Here is a 20,565-nt window from a genome sequence, read left to right on the forward strand (position 1 = left end):
CCACTTCCGACAAACGCACTCAACCTAAGAGTGTATCGGATCTCACTAAAGGAGGTTTCACAACAGGTTCACCTCAAACCGAAGGTTTTAAATCAGGTTCACCTCTAACCAGTACAACCTACACTTAGGCTAACACGACGTGTCTACATGACACAGTTTATGCTCCCATGAGCAAGGGTCAACACACAACACCTGACTTTTAGGCCCCTCTGGCCAAGGATCCACATAAGGAACCTAACAGAGGTTTCACAACAGGTTCACCTCTAACCGGAGGTTTTAAAAAGGTTCACCTCTAACCGGTTTATGCTCTCCACAGAGCAAGGGTCAACACAAAGCACCGCACGTACACTCCCACCGGAGGCCTCCTATGAGGACTTGCAAGGGGTGAGAAACACCTTAGACCTAATCCTAAGAAAGAATGATCACAAGGGTCCTCTGGACTCTAATGACTTACAGATAAGTAGATGAGCCCCATTTAGCACGTTGAGGAAGATCTCCTCCTTTGATGATGAAGAATCTTCAGCTTCTTTGAACCGCAACTTAGAAGATGTACCAATACATGGCGACGGGTTGGGTCAAGGTTATGATGGAATCCTACTCTATTAAATATTTTCCTATAAGGGAGATAGAGCGATTCCATCATCTATGCATTCAAGGCTCCCAGCTTAATAATTTGCCATTAAGGTGGTAGCTGTAGGATCCTTGAATGCAGAAGTTCATTCCCTAATCCACTTTATTGAATGCCAATGATAAGGGTGGATTGGAGGATGAACTTCCATGAGAGAAAAGGCTTAGGGCATATGATGTAAGGTTAAACACTCAAAAGCACTCTCTATTTTCTCTATCCAACAACCAAGGACAAGCTCTCATTAAATAGGCAAAAGGTTCCAATGGATATAAAACGGTCACATTTTTGACAGAGTTCAATATCATCGAGAAGGGTCGATATCATCGAGCGTATACTCTCGATCACATCGATTGGCCGCTCGATGACATGCACTCAAATGTCAAACGCTTTTGAAACCTGTAGCCAACTGGTCGAGGCAATCGAACATTCATCGATGTCATCAAATTTTGAACTCTGATTTCATTGACACAAGGTTCGATTCCTCAACATTTGAAAATGTGAGAGACTTTCCTTTGAAGAATTTCAGGTAAAAGATATGATCGAGCATCACTCGATATCAACGGAATTTGAATATTGATAATATCGAGGGCAATGTCGATGCATCGATAATTCCAAAGAATTTTCCTATAAGCTTACTGGACAATTTGTGTCCATATTCGATAACATCGACCATGCCTCGATTTGATCGATATTTAAATATCGATTTTATCGAGTGACCCTCGATCCAAGAAAAAAAAAACCTGAAAAACTTGTTGGATAAATGTGTGTCCAAACCTGTAACGCCCTGAAATTCGGGGGTCGAGCATAACTCAGCTCCCGAGTTCCAAAACATCACTTATGCAACATATTTAATGATGGATGTACGTTGACTGTATTAGTGCATAAAACATGGAATAGATTAAGCCAAAACACAGATATGATTCAGGGATAAGTGAATAAAGCAAGCGGAAGACTTATAGAAAAGTATGTGTACAAGTGTAAATCCCTGAAATACATATATAAGCCAGATCGCATGAAAGTGTTATTTAACAAAATTATAAGTATCAAATTACATTATTTAGATTCCCAAAAAATAATCCCAGAGATCCTGCGCATCAGACCAAGGCTGCTGGAACCCATCTGAAAACTGCATATAGGAGAAGGCAGCCTCGTCATCATCCAGCTCCCGTTCTGCCTCAGAAGTCGCATCCACATCTGCAACATCAGAGCCTAAGACAGAGTCTGGTGGGTGTTTAACACCACCCCAGAAACGTGGGAGTGAGTGATCAACTTAGTGGAACAATAAGGCACTGGTTAACATGTTGTCAATTCAATCAAACAGTAATGATAAAGCAGAACAATTAAATAAATCCTAAGTACTCTTGTTAATGCAAAGATGTATGCAAAATGATCGTGCCCTCACGCGTACACCCTCAGCGTCTTCATCTTACGTTACGCATGACATCGCCTCAAAGTGCACCACATCTACAAAACACATGCAAATGCGGTGCATGGATATGATTACCAAGTTATTATTAGTCCATTTCACACAGTCGGATTGGGAAGCTAAGATACCTTCCTCATATCACCATCCAAACAGTAATCCATACTAGGGTCGTCAATCTTAGACATCTCATACGATCATATGTTTGAGGTCGTAGCAAAGGGCTCGTCACCAATCAATGCACGCCTTTCATGCCTTTACTACCACAATTCGGCTCGTCACCTCCTTGCGGTATCCAGGTATGCTCAAGGTCACTACAAAGGGCTCGTCACCAATCAATGCAGGCCGACAGCACGAATATAGTGTCCCATACCACCATAATCGGCTCACGAGTTTGATTGCTCACTGGTCACTACGGGGAGGCTCGTCACCCCAGCATAGGCCGACAGCTCGACCACGGTGTTCCATACCACCATGTCCGGCTCATGAGTCTTGGCGGATCGAGTACCATAGTTAATAGGATTTCACTGGTAAGTTCGGTACCCTAGATTCAAACAATAGCGTCCATACATGGTGAACAAACATCAGATAATCGGGTTACTTGATGAACTCGACTAGCACGAGCGCACGTTGAATTGAACGACATAGAGTGCGCAAACACTCCGCGTGGCCAAACCACTGCCGACAACTCTAATATGACTCGGGTTCGTCAAAACTCGTCCTCTGTGGCGAAAGCAGCCTCAGCCACAATCTCAAGGCCGATTACCGATATCCTGGACTAAAGCATAGTCCCAAACATCTTACACTACTACAGATATTCATATGGAATGTAAAACAATAATGGAACAACAACTCCAATCATGGTACATACGCATCTGAAGAATATCAACTTAACATAAATGTAAGCATAGATAATGCTTGAATTTAAATAACTTGGAATGTAACTGCATAAAGGAAATCATGCGCATCAATAGGAGTATTGAGAATCACTTCTCAACGCCCACATATAAGTGTAATAAGTTACACTTTAGATCATTCATGCATTTCTACAAACACTTAGCATACATGGAACAACATACATGACGTATGTTGAAATATATGCACTTAGACAATTCCTTTTACCAAGGAGTTGTCATACATGCATCTAGCATACATACATGACAAATAATCATGGCAAACACAAGTGCATATTTTATACGTATACGGTACTTTATAAATACACATAGAATACACAAATCTCAATATAACACATGCATATCAGGAAAACAATGTAAACACAACATTTGGCATGTGAAATCTCATCCATAACAAGAATAAATCACTAACTGGGATTGAAAGCCTTGAAACCATAACCTATACACTTAAAGTCCGCACCTTAAGCCAGAAAAGAAACACCGAACTGATTTAGACGAGTTGTCTTCGTCAACGGCGATAGATACCCTAAAACAAGGATAGAAATGAGATACAACAACACCAAGACTAATCTAAGCTCTAACACAGGTTAGGGTTAGGTTAACTTACCCCAAAAGAACTCAGAACCGTCAGAAGAACGATTCAAAGTGAAGGTTCAAAGATGAAGAAGAACAAGGAAGAATCCAAGATGATTCACCAACTTATCTCTCTCACTTCCTCTCTCTTTTCCACTCTCTTTCCAAGCTAGGGTTAGAGAAAATTCGTATGGAAAAGAGGGCTAGGGTTTAAGGACTATAAATAGGCCTATTCTTGATGAAAATAACCCTAGGGACAAGGTATACTTAAGTTATAACCAAAGCATGCCTTTCTCGATCCAACGAAGCACTTCTGGTGGGCCTATAACCACGAAAGGTCGGACTTAAGCTCCTTGACCATGGATCTAGGTCAAGCTGAGTTTTCATACCGACCGGCTCTTCAGATCAGCCGTGGTGGACCACACTCAATTCAACGGTCACGGAATCTCGATCAGGTCCACAAGCACTAGGATATGCCTGGGCCAACTATCCTGATCAGAGGGTGAAATTCGGTCAGAATCCAACGGTCAGATAACTTAAAATCGTCGCGCAAGCGACACGACTCAGATTTCATAAAAGCTAAATAAATTCCAACCGTTCTCACACTCTTCACTCCAAGCTCAAGCAAATCGACCCAGAACGTCACATGGACTTGATTTTCGAGGTGATGGTCAAGCCCAACTCGGTGACCGCAACAGCCTAAGATCATCGCCATCGGACTTTCGACGCGCGGTCCAGGTCCGATCCAGATCTTCCAAAAATTTCCCAGAACAACTGGATTTAGCGATGGATCCCAGATTTCAGAGTAACGTAGCGCTCACTAATCTACACGTTTGGAGCCATGCAGATACAATTTAAAGTGATTGATGTGAAATTCACAAGCAATCGAGTAATGCGCTAATTACCCCAAAAACAACTACTTAAGGAAAGATTAGCACAAAAATTTCAAGGTCGTTACAATCTACCCCCCTTAAAGAAAATTTCGTCCTCGAAATTCATACCTTCATATAATCCTCGAGGATCAAAGGGTAGGTCTTTCTGACCTCAACTTCAGATTCCCAAGTAGCCTCTTCCACACCATGATGCGTCCATAGCACCTTCACAAGAGGGATAACCTTGCTACGCAATACCTGCTCCTTCCTGTCGAGAATACGCGTCGGTCGCAGTACATAAGTGGCATCCTCACTCAACTGCACTTGCTCCCAACTGATAATATGCGAAGGATCAGGAACGTACTTCTTCAGCATAGAAACATGAAATATGTTATGCACGCCCGCAAGAGGTGTGGGCAAAGCAAGGTGGTATGCTACCGCTCCCACTCGATCCAGAACTTGAAATGGACCAATAAATCTCGGCGTCAGCTTTCCCTTCTTACCGAACCGCAGAACTCCCTTCATAGGAGAGACCTTCAGAAAAACATGGTCTCCCACTACAAACTCAAGTGGTCGACGCCTCGTATCAGCATAACTCTTCTGCCTGCTCTGCGCTGTCAGAAGTCGACGTCGAATGATGTCAACCTTCTCTGAAGTCACCTGCACCAACTCTGGGCCAAGCAAACTACGCTCACCAATTTCTGCCCAACAATGTGGTGCTCTGCACGGGCGACCATACAACGCCTCATAGGGAGCCATGCCGATACTCGCTTGGAAACTATTATTATACGCGAACTCTGCATACTGAAGACAATCATCCCAACTGTCTTTGAAATCCAAAACACAGGATCGCAACATATCTTCCAGGACTTGATTCACGAGCTTCGTCTGCCCATCTATTTGCGAATGAAACGCGGTGCTGAACTTCAATTTCACACCCATTGCTTCCTGGATATGAGTCCAGAAGATAGATGTAAAATGAGTGTCTCTATCAGACACAATCTCCAGGGGAACTCCATGCAGACGCACTATCTCCTTCATATACAACCTAGCCAACTCGTCTACAGAGTAAGTGACTCTGATCGGTAAGAAATGCGCCGACTTCGTTAATCGATCGACGATCACCCAAATAGAGTCAAATCCCTTCCTCGTCCTCGGCAACCCAGAAATAAAATCCATAGAGATGAAATCCCACTTTCATTCAGCTATGGGCATGGGCTGCAACAACCCAGGAGGTCGGCGATGCTCTGCCTTGACCTGCTGGCACGTGAGACAACGAGAAACAAATTCAGCAATCTGGACCTTCATATTGTCCCACCAATAAAACCTCTTCATATCCTGATACATCTTCGTGCTACCTGGATGCATCACAAGCTTAGAACTATGGGCTAACTCGAGGACCTCACGTCTCAAGTCAGGGATGTTAGGAACACATAACCGGCCACGAAATCATAGGCCTCCATCAGAACTAACACTCTAGTTGGAGTTCTCATCTGTACCAACCCGCTTCCTCATCTTCACCAAAAGCTCATCATCTGCTTAAGCTGCAACGATCTTCTTATTGATAAGGGGTTGTACATGAATGTGTGGGATAACCTCATACGGCTCAACCACCGTAAGCTTCTGCTCAAAATCGCGCACGAACTCCAACATATCCCACTCTGCTATCATCAGCGGAGCCGCAAACTTAATAGCCTTCTTGCGACTCAACGCATCTGCCACAAGGTTCGCCTTACCAGGATGGTAAGAAACATCGAACTTGAAGTCCTTCAATGTTTCCATCCATCTGCGCTGCCTCATATTTAAATCACGCTGCGTGAAAATATACTTAAGGCTCTTGTGGTCACAAAAGAGCCCGAACTCCTCACCATAGAGGTAATGTCTCCAAAGCTTTAATGCGAATATGACAGTTGCTAATTCCAGGTCGTGAGTAGGGTAATTCTCTTCGTGTTTCCTCAACTGACGCGAAGCATAAGCAATCACCCTATCCTTCTGCATAAGGACACAACCCAGACCAACGCGAGAGGTGTCAGTATATATAATATACTTAACCCCTTGCTCTGGCAATACTAGCACAGGGGCGGACGTCAACTTGTCCTTCAGCTCCTGAAAAGCTAACTCCACCTGCTCACTCCAAGCAAACTTCAAATCTTTCCGTGTCAGCTGCGACAACGGTCTGGCAATCTTCGAGAAGTCCTGAATAAAGCGTCGATAATAGCCTGTAAGACCCAGAAAACTCCTCACCTCAGTAACTGAACCAGGCTGCTTCCAGTCCTGCACTGCAGCTACCTTGGCAAGGTCGACGGCTATTCCTTCCTTGGACACCACATGTCCCAGGAACTTGACTTCCTCTTTCCAGAAATCACACTTCTTGAACTATGCGAAGAGCTGATGCTTCCTAAGAGTATCCAAAACCGCTCTTAAGTGCTCCTCGTGCTCTGCCCGGCTCGCCGAATAAACCAATATGTCATCAATGAAGACAATGACGAATCGAAACAGGAATGGCCGAAACACCCTATTCATCAGATCCATGAACACGGCCAGTGCGTTCGTCAGACCGAACGACATCACAAGGAACTCATAATGACCGAAGCTGGTCCTAAAAGCGGTCTTCTGCACGTCCCCATCCTTGACGCGCAACTGATGATACCCTGACTGCAGATCAACCTTCGAGAAGTACCGTGCCCCCTTCAACTGATCAAACAGATCATCAATCCTGGGCAAAGGGTACTCATTCTTCACAGTTACCAAATTCAGCCTGCGATAATCAATACACAATCGCAAGGAACCATCCTTCTTCTTCACAAACAGAACAGGTGCTCCCCAAGGAGATACACTAGGCCGAATAAAACCCAATTCCAGCAAACCATCTATCTGCTTCCTCAACTCCTCCATTTCACTCGGAGGCATACGATAGGAGGGTAAAGAAATGGGCGCCGCACCAGGCATAAGATCTATAGCAAAATCAATCTCACGCTGAGGAGGTAATCCAGTAATCGACTCAAACACATCTTCAAACTCCTAAACTACCGACGTACTAACCAACGCCGATTCGGCCGAACTCTCCAACAGAGAAGAATAAAAATCAATACGAAGAGGGTAACTGACCTGAACTGGGAAAATAACAGTCTCGCCCTCAGGTCCATGGATCGTCACTGATCTAGCTTCACAATCAATCTCAGCTCGCATCCTCGTGAGCCAATCCATACCCATAATAACATCGTAGTGATAAAGTGGTGCGACTAGCAAATCAACACGGATCGATCCACTTCCCAGATCGACCAAATAATCAATACAACGCTTACCCAAAGCAGAGGAAATCCCCGTAGCGGTAGTAAGCATCACTCCTTGCATAGGAACAGATCTCAAACCCAAACGCCTAACTGCCGCATAAGAAATAAGAGAAGTAGTGGACCCTGTATCCACTAGCACAGAAACGGGAATACCTTCAATATGCGCTGTCACCTCAAAGGACCTCGGCACTAAGTCAGACATAGGCGCTTCAGCTGAAAGCGCATGAACACGAGCCTGCTGCTGACGATTCGGCGGAGGAACCATGGGCCGCTGAGGTGGCCTGAAACCAAAAACTGCAGGTCTGAAGGATGGATGAGCTGGCGCTGATCGAAGAGGAGGAGGAGAAATAACCTGAGGTATCGGACGGCTAACCCTCTGCGGTGGAGTAAAACCACCGGCTCGCATACGGGAGAAGCAAAAACGGTCCAAGTGCCCCACCTTCCCACAATAAGAACATCGAAGATTAGCTCTCATCTGCTGAGCGGGCGGCGCTGAACGCCTAGGAGGAGAATCAACTTGCGGCCTCTTGCCGAGGAAAGGTGCACCCTGGAAATTCGGTCGCGGCCTAGAAACCATCGGTGCTTGCATGCGGGACGCTCTATCTCCGTCCTGCTCTGCTCGCAAGGACATGCTCACCAGCTCCGCATACAAAGAAATGCTAGCACAGCAAATCTTCGATCGGATCTCAGGTCTCAGTCCCTCAGAGAAACGCCGCATCCTCATCGGCTGATCACCCAGGATCAAAGGAACATACCGCCCCAACTCAGTAAACCGGTTCTCATACTCCGTAACCGACAACCCTCCCTGGCAGAGGCGAAGGAACTCACTCTCCTTCTCATGTCGGTACGTAACCGGGAAATACTTCTCGTGGAAGCGCGCCTCAAATGCCTGCAACGACCACACAAAATCCTCCTCGACAGTGCGAAACACACTGTCCCACCATAGACTGGCCTCCTTCTCAAACATGAAGGTGGCAAGCTCAACCTGCTCGACCTCAGAGCAGTGCAGCGGTCTCAGCATCTTAGAGATGCGGTCTATCCAATACTCGGCCTCCTCGAGTCTATGAGAACCCGCAAAAGTAGGAGGTAGCAAGCGCTGGAATCGTTCGAAAGTGCCGCTAGCACTGGCGCTCCCAGATGGAGGCATAGGTGAAATAGGTGGAGTCGCCCCCATAGACTAAGCAAAGATGCCAGCCATGGAAGAGAGGAACTCCTGCTGCTGTTGCTGCTGCTGAATCTGCTGCTGCTGCATCAACAGCATCATCTGCTTAAACCTATCAACAGGTGGAGTAGATGAAGGTGCACGGCTCAGCTCAGGAACCGAGGGTGTGACTGGAGGAGCCATAGGTGTCGACCCAACACCGGCATGAGATGGACCCGCCTGCGGATCTGACTGGCTATCGCTTAAGGGAGGAACCCCAGCAAGCGACTCAATCAGAGAGAGACGGGCCGAAGTCTTCGAACCTTTAGGAGGCATCCCTACATTCAATCAGAGGATGCAACCTGTCAGATTCTAAGTCACATAATCCATCCACACAACAACACAGCACAACACAACTCCAAAGACAAACAACATGCATTCCATTAATTAAAATCGTCGCAATACAAGTAGTGCAGCAATACATGAATCACGACTAGGAAAGCATGAAAACAACAACATCTAACACTTCAAACAACCACAGCAACTACAACAACCACAAACAACTACAACAACCACACAACACCACAACACTCCAACTACAAGCCAACAACGGCTACACATAGAAAGAAAACACCAAACAAAGCAAAGACGGCCATGACGACAGCTACTCGTCGGAATCAGGAGATGGAGGTGGAGCACCCTTATCCTGCAAGCAACATAGGATAGACTTCAAAGTCCAAGTCACCTTCTTAAACTTATGTTTAACAAGGGCTCGAAGATCAACCATATCCTGGCGTAAAACAGCCTGCCCTTCTTCAAGCCGTGAAAGACGGGCATCTCTGGCAGTCTGCTCTGTGCCCTGCTCTGGCACCACAGGAGGAGAGCTATCACTCGAATCCTGTGCCTCATCTCCTTCCTCGTCTTGCTCTGTTTCTTCCTCAGACTCCGCACCACCTTCAGCATAACTCTCTTCATCACCGCTCTCAGACTCAGCCTCACCCTCTGAGGCAAGCTGACCAGAACCAACCTCCATCAGCTTAAGAGTCCTCAGATTGATATAACGAACAGGAACCGGCTTCTCAGCTCCAAGCCTATAGCCAAACTCATGTGCAATCCTGCAAATGAGGCGGCCAAAGGGAAGCGACTCGGTCCTTCTACTCGAACGAGCGATGAGAATAATCTGGCACAGGACGTATGTCGGCACACACAACTTCGCCTCCTGCCCACCTGATATAGAAAATCCACCATCAGGCACGTACACTCGCTGCGGTTGCTCCACCTTGGATATACATTGAACGTAAAGATGTGGTGAAGCAAACGGAAGTTGTCCGTCATGTGGGAAGCCAGAAGACTCCTATTCGGCTACCATTCAACCAGACGACCACACACGGATCGGGTGCGACGATCCCTCTTACGCACACTATCCACATTCTTCTCGCTGGCATGCACTTCCCCAAGTGGCACCTTCAGGAGGCGGGATATCAAAGCAACATCGATGATACCCACACGACCGCTATCACAAGGAATCTTGAACTGCAGAGGCTCCAGCGAAGGCTCCAGAATGTTGACATAAAAGGCCCGAACAGTGTTAGCATTCGCGCGATACTCGCCTTCGAACAAGGGACCCCAACCAGCCCCTTCTAGGCGCTCCAGCAACATAAACACACCAAAGAGCTGCGAATCAACATGAGCCTCAAAAAGGACTCTACGGCCTTCATAGACTCCATGCGACAACTCCGCCAACAAAGTCCTACTAACGGGAGCTCGAGGATCGAGGTCCCGCTGCGTCTGGAATTCACGCGTGGCGGACGTGCTCACGGCGGCTCCTCTCGGCCTCCGTGCACAGGTTGGGCGGCTCGGCCCGGCTTCATCCACGGATGATCTCTTCTTCTCCATCAAGGAAAGAAGGAAAGAAATGGAAAAGATGGCCGTCACAATCTCAAAGAGGGCCATGAGAAATGAGAGAAAGAGAGAAATAGGAAGATGGTGAAGCTTCCACACAACTATTAGCCAAATAGGGAAAGCAAGGGCTCAAATGAGAAGGAAAGAAGGAGAAATCAGCAATGGGAAGGAAGATTTGAAGATGGGGTGATGGGTTTGCACGAAAAATGGAGGAAGATGAAGGTTTGGGAAGATTTGAGAGGGTTTGGAGAGGTTTTTGAAGAAAGGGAGAGCTTGGGAGTGGGTTTTGTGAAGGAAGTAGGTAAAAGAAAGAGATAAAAAGGGAAAATCGTGGAGAGGTGGGCCACATTAGACCTAGGAACGATCGGCCCGCTGCGGCCCAGCCCGCCAAGCCCGCTGACCGGCGATGCCTCGCCGTTTTGGCGAGGCCCTCCTGGTCTCCCATGGTCCAAAACATGTGGTCCCCCCTGGGTCCCACAGACAACGCCCCGATTGGCCCCTTGCATAGTTTGACGCCTATCGGGTCATTTTGACAGAAATCTGATTCAAATAACGATTTCTTGCAGGTTTAAAGGTGAAAAAGGGAGGATAGACCGTCTAAACTCATTAATAGAGGGTCTAGGAAAGGTTTCGGGTCACTGTGTGTGATCAGGTAGGAGTACAGACTCGATCTCGACGAAGGTTTTCAGGAAACTTTCGCCGATAGAAGCTACGGAGCACAAACACAAAAGCGATGATAGACCCGCACCCAAATACACTAAAGTGACGACAACGTGCGGTGTGTGACCATAACCCAGGTCCGGTTTAATCCAGATCATGCTCTGATACCAACTTGTAACCCCCTGAAATTCGGGGGTCGAGCATAACTCAGCTCCCGAGTTACAAAACATCACTTATGCAACATATTTAATGATGGATGTATGTTGACTGTATTAGTGCATAAATCATAGAATAGATTAAGCCAAAACACAGATATGATTCAAGGACAAGTGAATAAAGCAGGAAGACTTATAGAAAAGTATGTGTACAGGTGTAAATCCCTGAAATACATATACAAGCCAGATCGCATGAAAGTGTTATTTAATAAAATTATAAGTATCAAATTACATCATTTAGATTCCCAAAAAATAATCCCAGAGATCCCGCGCATCAGACCAAGGCTCGCTACGTCTGAAAACTGCATATAGGAGAAGGCAGCCTCGTCATCATCCAGCTCCCGCTCTGCCTCACAAGTGTAAATCCCTGAAATACGTAGCGCTCACTAATCTACACGTTTAGAGCCATGCAGATACAATTTAAAGTGATTGATGCGAAATTCACAAGCAATCGAGTAAAACGCTAATTACCCCAAAAACAACTACTTAAGGAAAGATTAGCACAAAAATTCCAAGGTCGTTACAAAACCGATATCATCAAAGGGCTTCCGATATCCTCGAGATTTGAATTCCGAGGATATCGAGGAGCTCTTTGATATATCGAAGATTGCATGATTTTCCTTAGCAGAACTTTGGACACAACAGACCTAATGTTGATTTTATCGAGTCTACTCCGATGGACTCGAGATTCAAATTTCGATGATATCAACCCATATATTGATACATCGATAATTCCGTTTAGAGATCTTTGTGGTTGCTGGACATCTTATGTCCTCATTTTGATAATATCGATTGAGCTTCGAGGACATTGATAATAATGTTTGATTTTATCGAACCATGTATTAATAAATTGACAAAGGTAGAAAACTCAAAGATTTTTCCTAAAGTTTGGGAAAGTTTTCTAACCACAAAAACTTAGGGTGTTCTATTCAATTTTAAGGGATTTAAGTACCTGGTGTTTTTAGGACATGGGATGTGAGGCTAAGATTTACCTGTGGTGAGTTCTAGCACACATCCAGTTGAGGTAGATGCTTGATCAATCTTCTTATGGGGCTCCTTTGTCTAGCTAACTCAACGCTCACGCTAATTGACAAACCAGGGTACTTTTAATCTCCCCCTTTGTTAATTATGTGACAAAAAACCAAAACACCCTAGAACAACTTCTAGACAAACACCCTAAATTGTGCGTACATGAACTTTACACAATTTTACAAAGTTATCTAGTTTGTACACACACACACACACATCAGTAGCTGCTCCCCCTAACAGCAATCTACCCTTGTCTTCTTACAGCTGCTCCCCCTAACCCTGCACCACCATCCACAAACAGATACACATAATTCTACTTCGGGGTGGATTTGTTCTCCCCCTTTTTGTTAGTCATTGACAAAGGATAACAGAACATGTGATATTGATTGAAGTTGAAGCAATTGGGAGAACCAAAATGTAGGGCATAAGCAGAGTATATATAAAAGAATATCCCTTGAACGCACATTAGTTCAAAAACAAGTTAAGCTGTGATGACTAATAGTATGAGCATAAAGACCAAGCATCACAGACCATAGTAGATATAAACTAGATAAAGCAGGAAAATAGGGATAAGATTCACTTTGATAGCATCATTCAAGGCAGACCAAATTAAAATGGCAGTAAGATATATGAGATGTAAGTAGCCATAGCCGAAAATATCCAAAAGTACATACTGCCCAAGATTGGCAGTGGTATCCAAAAACAGAGTATATTCCTCTCTCAGAGGATATCAAAAAAACTTGTCAAAGTCTGTAAGTTAGTACTTCATCACACACACATATATGAGCGTAGGGCATTCAAAAAGATATTCATGGCCTAAGCATTCCAGGGAGACTCTAGGGAAGTGATGAAGGGAAGAACGCACTATAGATAACGAAAGCCTAGGTATGCTTATTTCACAGGTGGAGAATCCTGAATTTTTTTTATAGCACATTGCAGAGCCACTAGCATGTGTTTGATCTCTAAAAGACAGGCTTCACAGTCATCAAGTTGTTTCATCATGTGAGATTGTCTGTCTAGAAGGTTTTGTACAATGTCTTGTTCTGTGAAAGCCTCAATGACATTAACCGAGTCAGGGCTACCTACAAGATTGCTCTTACCTGAGGTTGGGTCAGTTTTTCCTCCACGAAACACGTTGTTAATGATATTCAGGTTGCAAATGTCTTTGTAGTTGAACCAGGCACATGGGTGCGGGAGATCATTAGTCGGAGGCAGACCAATTTGTCGGGAAAGCTTGAACATAAGACACGGGAATGGACATGTAGTGATGTATTCTTCTATAGGCACACGAATTAACTATTGTAGAAGAAGAGTGGGTAGACACACTTGAATACCTTAATGAACATCATACAAAATATTGAGAATGTATGGAGAAAGTTTGTTGCCCGAAACTTCACAGGGATAGACATTTGTGCTGAAGATGCTGTGAAGAATGTTATAGGTAAGATTGAGATGCTTAACATGAAAAATATTCTTAGCATTTATGGGAATTGTAGCACCGTTACATAATACTCGAGTAACTTCACCCCATACTCCAAGATCGTTCATATTCTGTTCCGATACAGGTATATTAGTGACTTCTACACTAACCAGATGACTTATCAATCTAGGTGTGATGTGCTCGGTCCAATTTATGACAGCGACTAAAATGAATGGAGGATTATTTTCAACGTTGTAGATTAAGTTTAGAAACTGATGCACAAGATCATATTGAAATCCTCCTCCAAAATTCACGATATTGCCCCACCCAATCAGTTCTAAGAGATTGATGATCCCAAAGGGTTCAATGCACTTCCTATTAATGGCTCGTTCTGCCACAATTTCTAAGTCTGAAAATGAAGATGAGGCAGTTGCATTCTTCTTACCTTTCTTACTTTCAGTTGAGCCACTTTGTGGAAGAACGAGACCTTTGTCTTTAGACATTGCTGCTGGAGATGAAAGAAGACTTGGATTTGAAAAGCTGTTCTGAGAAATGCAATGCCAAAATGAGATCAACAAGTGAAACTCTTTTTCCATTCTTCTGACTTTTATTGAGCAGTAACCTTCAATATCATCGAACATAGGTTCGATGATATCAATATACACTAATTGATATTTTCAATGAAGAGTTCGATGGAAGACCAATTGACCCAACATTTCAGCTACTTGCGAGGTTGTCGATGATATTGATTCTCAGTCGATGTAATCGAACAATCCACATGATGTATCGACAGACATATCAAAGGTGAATATTATTCATTTTTCAGCATTTCGACAAACTTTAGTGTATAATTTAGTATATCTTTGAATTAATCAGTATACACAGCAAAAATTTGTACAAGCATTGTACTGATCAAAATTATAAACATCAAGATGTTTATATACAAAAAGATTAAGGTGAGGGACCTCAGTTGTATCAATAAAAGTTCAGTAAAATTGCATCTTTTCAGCAACTATCTAGATCTAGATGCATGACCTGGACATGTTTTCCTTGCTTAATTGTTACTGGTCACATGAATCAACCATTTCATTTCCAGTGATAACATAACAGTGGTTACTAGTGCGAAGACCTTCCATAATTGATTTTCCTAATAGATCCAGGATCTTGCACTTTTGTTTATCAAAGGTAACCACATGTTTGTTGTCACATATTTGAGAGATGCTTAAAATATTATGGGTCAATCCTTTTATGAAAACCGCATTCTCCTTTTTGAACATTGAGATCTGAGTAATTTGAAAGAAGGGATTTGTTAACTGTGACATGTCTTGAGCACCCACTGTCTAGGTACCACTTAGCATCATTGCCTGTTATATGATTTGAATAAGTAACAAGGTAATTATTCTTCTATTTTACTACCCATTTCATGACAAGATCTTTTACTATTCTGAGTGGTGATGGATGTGTATTACTTCTATCCATATTCCTAGGTGGACTCCTGACATTTTGTACTGTTCCTCTGGTCGGTCTATATTTACCGGTATGATTTTCACCAGAATTATGTTGAGTCCTCCTAGGTGACATGCATTCAAACTTATAATGACCAGAATCACCACATAAATGATAAACAAGAGTGGCTCCTATTTTACTTCCTGAAGCAACAAATTTTTCAGCCATTGGTGCTGCATTTTCAATTTTTGTTTTGAATTTATCATATCCTAAGTCACTCTTGTCCTTTCCGGGTCTTCCCATACCTAAGAGTTTTTCTAATTTCTTACCATTTTGGGAAAATTTATAGTTTATCTTAGCAAGTTTTTTGAATTCTTTTGAATCAAACAGGAGTGTGTGATTTTCATTTTGAAGGAGCATGTTTTTATGTTTTAATAGCTCAACCTGTTTGTTTAGTTTTTCAGACTTGGATTTAAGGAAGTTGTTAATTCTTTCTAGTCTATCATTATCTAAATGATATTGCTGTAAATCATTAATTAGACGTGTATTAATTTTTAAGGTTTTATCCAGATCTTTTTGCAACAATTCCTTTTTGTTTTCAGATATTCCAAGTCTTTTAAAGATGTTGATGCTATGAATGTAGAGTTCATTGTAAGCATCCTGTAATTTATCTTGTTCTTCTTCTTCCTTCTCAGTTTCCTCATTATACGATGGAAATGATTCATTGGCTTACGGTTCTTTAACATTCTCAGTTTCAGTGGGAATGGTTAAGGCAGTGGAGACCATAAGAATTTTTAGAGATTTCTGGTCTCCATCGCTCTCTGAGTCGCTAGATTCGGAGTTTGACTCTTTCGTATCATCCCATGTGGCTGCCATTGTCTCTCCCTTAGTTTTTCGATTTAGGCATTCAGTAGACAGATGTCCAAACTTTTGACAGGTATAACATTGTGGTTCCTTGGACTTTTTACTAGATTTACCTGTGATATGTTTGGTGTTCATTTGTATTCCTTTAAATGGACAGCCACAATTTTTCTGAAAGAACTTTCTGAACCGTTGTGCCAACAGGGCCACTTCTTCATCTTCATTTTCTCTTTCACTTTCAATGTCCTCATTTGTTGTATTCTTTGAAGTTTTGAGGACAGTAGTTTTGGATTTAGGGGTTTATTTGAAGTGTAGTTCAAATGTTTGTAAGGAACCTACTAGTTCTTCTACTTTCATTTCATCTATGTTTCTACATTCTTCGATGTTGTTACTTTAGGATTGAACTATTCTGGTATTGATCTTAGTATTTTCTACAGATTTTTGGGACCAGAAATTTCTCACCTAATCCACCCATGGAGTTGCAAATGATGTTCAGTTTTGTGAAAAACTCCATGAAGGTCTCATGCTCTTCCATTCTGAGACTTTCAAACTGTGATGTTAGGAGTTGCTCTTTAGATCTTTTCACAGTTCTTGTTCCTTCATGGGTTGTTTCCAACAAATCCCATGCTTCCTTGGCTGTCCCACACATACTGATTTGATTGAAAATGTCTTGGGACACAACACAAAAGATAACATTCATACCTTTAGCTTTAGATGTTTGTTTTTCTTTATCGATTATTGTCCACATTTCTTTAGATTTTGGTTTGGTGATAACTATGCCATTTTCAAGTACTACTTGTTCGGTTGGTGGCACATATCCCCTTTCAACTATATCTCAAACATCATGATCCAAAGATGTTAGAAAGTAATGCATTCTAGCCTTCAAGTATGCATAATTTGATCTATCAAATACTGGAGGTCTAATGACCGATGAGCCCTCTCCTTTAGCCATATTACCAACTTCAATCAAGATCACTCTCTCGGCGGTGAAGCCTTTAAGAGAGACCCGCTCTGATACCAATTGAAATTGCGGTAATGATTGCTTTAGTTGAAGTGAGAATATGTCAATATGTCTTAGAGAGTGTGAATAGGACTTTTTAGTATTTTATGACAATTTAAAATCCTATCACTCTAATCCTAAACGTAAGCATGCATTAGGATTACTACAGAGTAACCATACTGGCTTCTAAGCCTGGTAGAGGATCCAATCATAAAACTATTTGAGAGATAAACAATATGCAAATTAGTTTATGATGGATGTGACTGTGTGTGTGAGGTGTGATCTCAGATAATCAAGTATGAAAGTATTAAAGGAAATCACATAAGTAATGGAAGGCAATAACAATCACAAACACAGTCATTTTTATAGTCATTTGACTACTTGTCTACTCCACTTCCGGCGGACGCACTCAACCCTTGAGTGTACCGGATCTCATTAAAGGAGGTTTCACAATAGGTTCACCTCAAACTAAAGGTTTTAAATCAGGTTCACCTCTAACCAGTACAACCTACACTTAGGCTGACACGATGTGTCTACACGACACAGTTTATGCTCCTATGAGCAAGGGTCAATACACAACACCCGACTTTTAGGCCCCTCTGGCCAAGGTTCCACACAAGGAACCTAACGGAGGTTTCACAATAGGTTCACCTCTAACCGGAGGTTTTAAAAAGGTTCACCTCCAATCGGTTTATGCTCTCCACAGAGCAAGGGTCAACACAAAGCACCCCCACGTACACTCCCGCCGGAGGCCTCCTATGAGGACTTGCAGGGGGTGAGAAACACCTTAGACCTAATCCTAAGAAGGAATGATCACAAGGGTCCTTTGGACTCTAATAACTTACAGATAAGTAGATGAGCCCCATTTAGCACGTTGATGAAGATCTCCTCCTTTGATGATGAAGAATCTTCAGCTTCCTTGAACTGCAACTCAGAAGATGTACCAATATATGGAGACGGGTTGGGTCAAGGTTATGATGGAATCATACTCTATTAAATATTTTCCTATAAGGGAGATAGAGCAATTCTAATCATCTATGCATTCAAGGCTCTCAGCTTAATGTTTTCCATTAAGGTGGTAGCCGCAGGATCCTTGAATGCGGAAGTTCATTCCCCAATCCACTCTATTGAATGTCAATGATGAGGGTGGATTGGAGGATGAACTTCCATAAGAGAAAAGGCTTAGGGTATATAATGTAAGGTTAAACACTCAAAAGCACTCTCTATTTTCTCTATCCAATAACCAAGGACAAGCTCTCATTAAATAGGCAAAAGGTTCCAACAGATATAAAACGGTCACATTTTTGACAGAGTTCGATATCATCGAGCAGGGTCGATATCATCGAGCGTATACTCTCGATCGCATCAACTGGCCGCTCGATGACACGCACTCAAATGTCAAACGCTTTTGAAACCTGTAGCCAACTGGTCGAGGAAATCGAACGTGCGTCGATGTCATCAGATTTCGAACTCCGATTTCATCAACACAAGGTTCAATTCCTCGTCATTTGAAAATGTGAGAGACTTACCTTTGAAGAATTTCAGGTGAAATATATGATCGAGCATCACTCGATACCATCGAAATTTGAATATCGATGATATCGAGGGTAGTGTCTATAAATCGATAATTCCAAAGAATTTTTCCATAAACTTGCTGGACAATTTGTGTCCATATTCGATGACATCGACCATGCCTCGTATGATCAATATGTGAATATCAATTTTATCGACTGACCAAGAAAAAAAACAACCTAAAAAACTTGTTAGATAAATGTGTGTCCAAACCGATATCATCGAAGGGCTTCCGATATCCTTGAGATTTGAATTCTGAGGATATCGAGGAGCTCTTTGATATATCAAAGATTACATGATTTACCTTAGTAGAACTTTGGACACAACAGACCTGATGTCGATTTTATCGAGTCTACTCCGATGGACTCGAGATTCAAATTTTGATGATATCGAGACATATATTGATACATTGATAATTCCATCCAGAGATCTTTGTGGTTGTTGGACATCTTATGTCCTCATTTCGATAATATCGATTGAGCTTCAAGGACATGGATGTTAAAAGTGTCTTCTTAAATGGTGACTTAAACGAGGAAGTGTGTGTTAAACAACCTAAGGGCTTTGAAAGTTCCAAACTTCCTAATAATGTATACCGTCTTAAAATTGCTTTGTATGGTTTAAAACAAGCCCCACGAGCTTGGTATGAAAAACTCACTAAATTTCTACTTAGTCAAAATTTTAATATGGGGAGTGTTGATAAAACCTTATTTATAAAAAATGTAATGAAGAGATATTGATTGTGCAAATATATGTAGATCATATTATTTATGGATCAACTTGTACTAACTTCTCCTCTAAGTTTGTGGATTCAATGAAATCAGAATCTGAAATGAGTATGGTTGGTGACCTAAATTATTTCCTTGGTCTCCAAGTGAAATAGCTTAAAGATGGGATATTTATCTCTCAAACCAAATATGCTATAAATCTAGTGAAGAAATTTGGCTTTGAGAGTGGTAAAAATTTTCAAACACCCATGATGCAACACTTAAACTATCTAAAGATGAATCAGGTAAAAGTGTTTATTCTCGTCTTTATCATAGCATGATTGGTAGTCTATTGTACTTGACAGCCAGCAAACTTGATATTTCTTTCAGTGTTGGCATATGTTCTAGATATCAATCTAATTCTAAAGAATCTAATTTATTTGTTATCAAAAGAATTATCAGATATGTTACAAGCACTGCTAACTTAGGTTTATGGTATCCAAACAATACATCTCTATAAATAGCTGGATACACTAATGTTGATTGGGAATGTAATATTGATGATAGAAAATCCACAAGTAGTGGATGCTTTTATATTGTAAACTACCTTGTTTCTTAGGTAAGCAAGAAGTAAAATTTAGTGTCGCTATCCACCGTAAAAGCTGAATATATTGTAGGAGGGAATGCATGCATGCAACTTATGTGGATGAAACGCATGTTAGCAGACTATGGTATTAATCAAGACCCATGAATCTATATTGTGATAATACCAATTGTTGAGTGTGAAATATTGCATATTTCCCCCTATTTATGTCTTGGTTATATAAACATAATAGTGCTTAATCGATCTAATTAATCTAATTATGCATCTTTTCATGTGCGAAGTGATTTTGAGATCTTAAGGTGAAATTG

Source organism: Magnolia sinica, chromosome 7 (assembly GCF_029962835.1).
Source record: "Magnolia sinica isolate HGM2019 chromosome 7, MsV1, whole genome shotgun sequence".
Taxonomy (NCBI): Eukaryota; Viridiplantae; Streptophyta; class Magnoliopsida; order Magnoliales; family Magnoliaceae; genus Magnolia; species Magnolia sinica.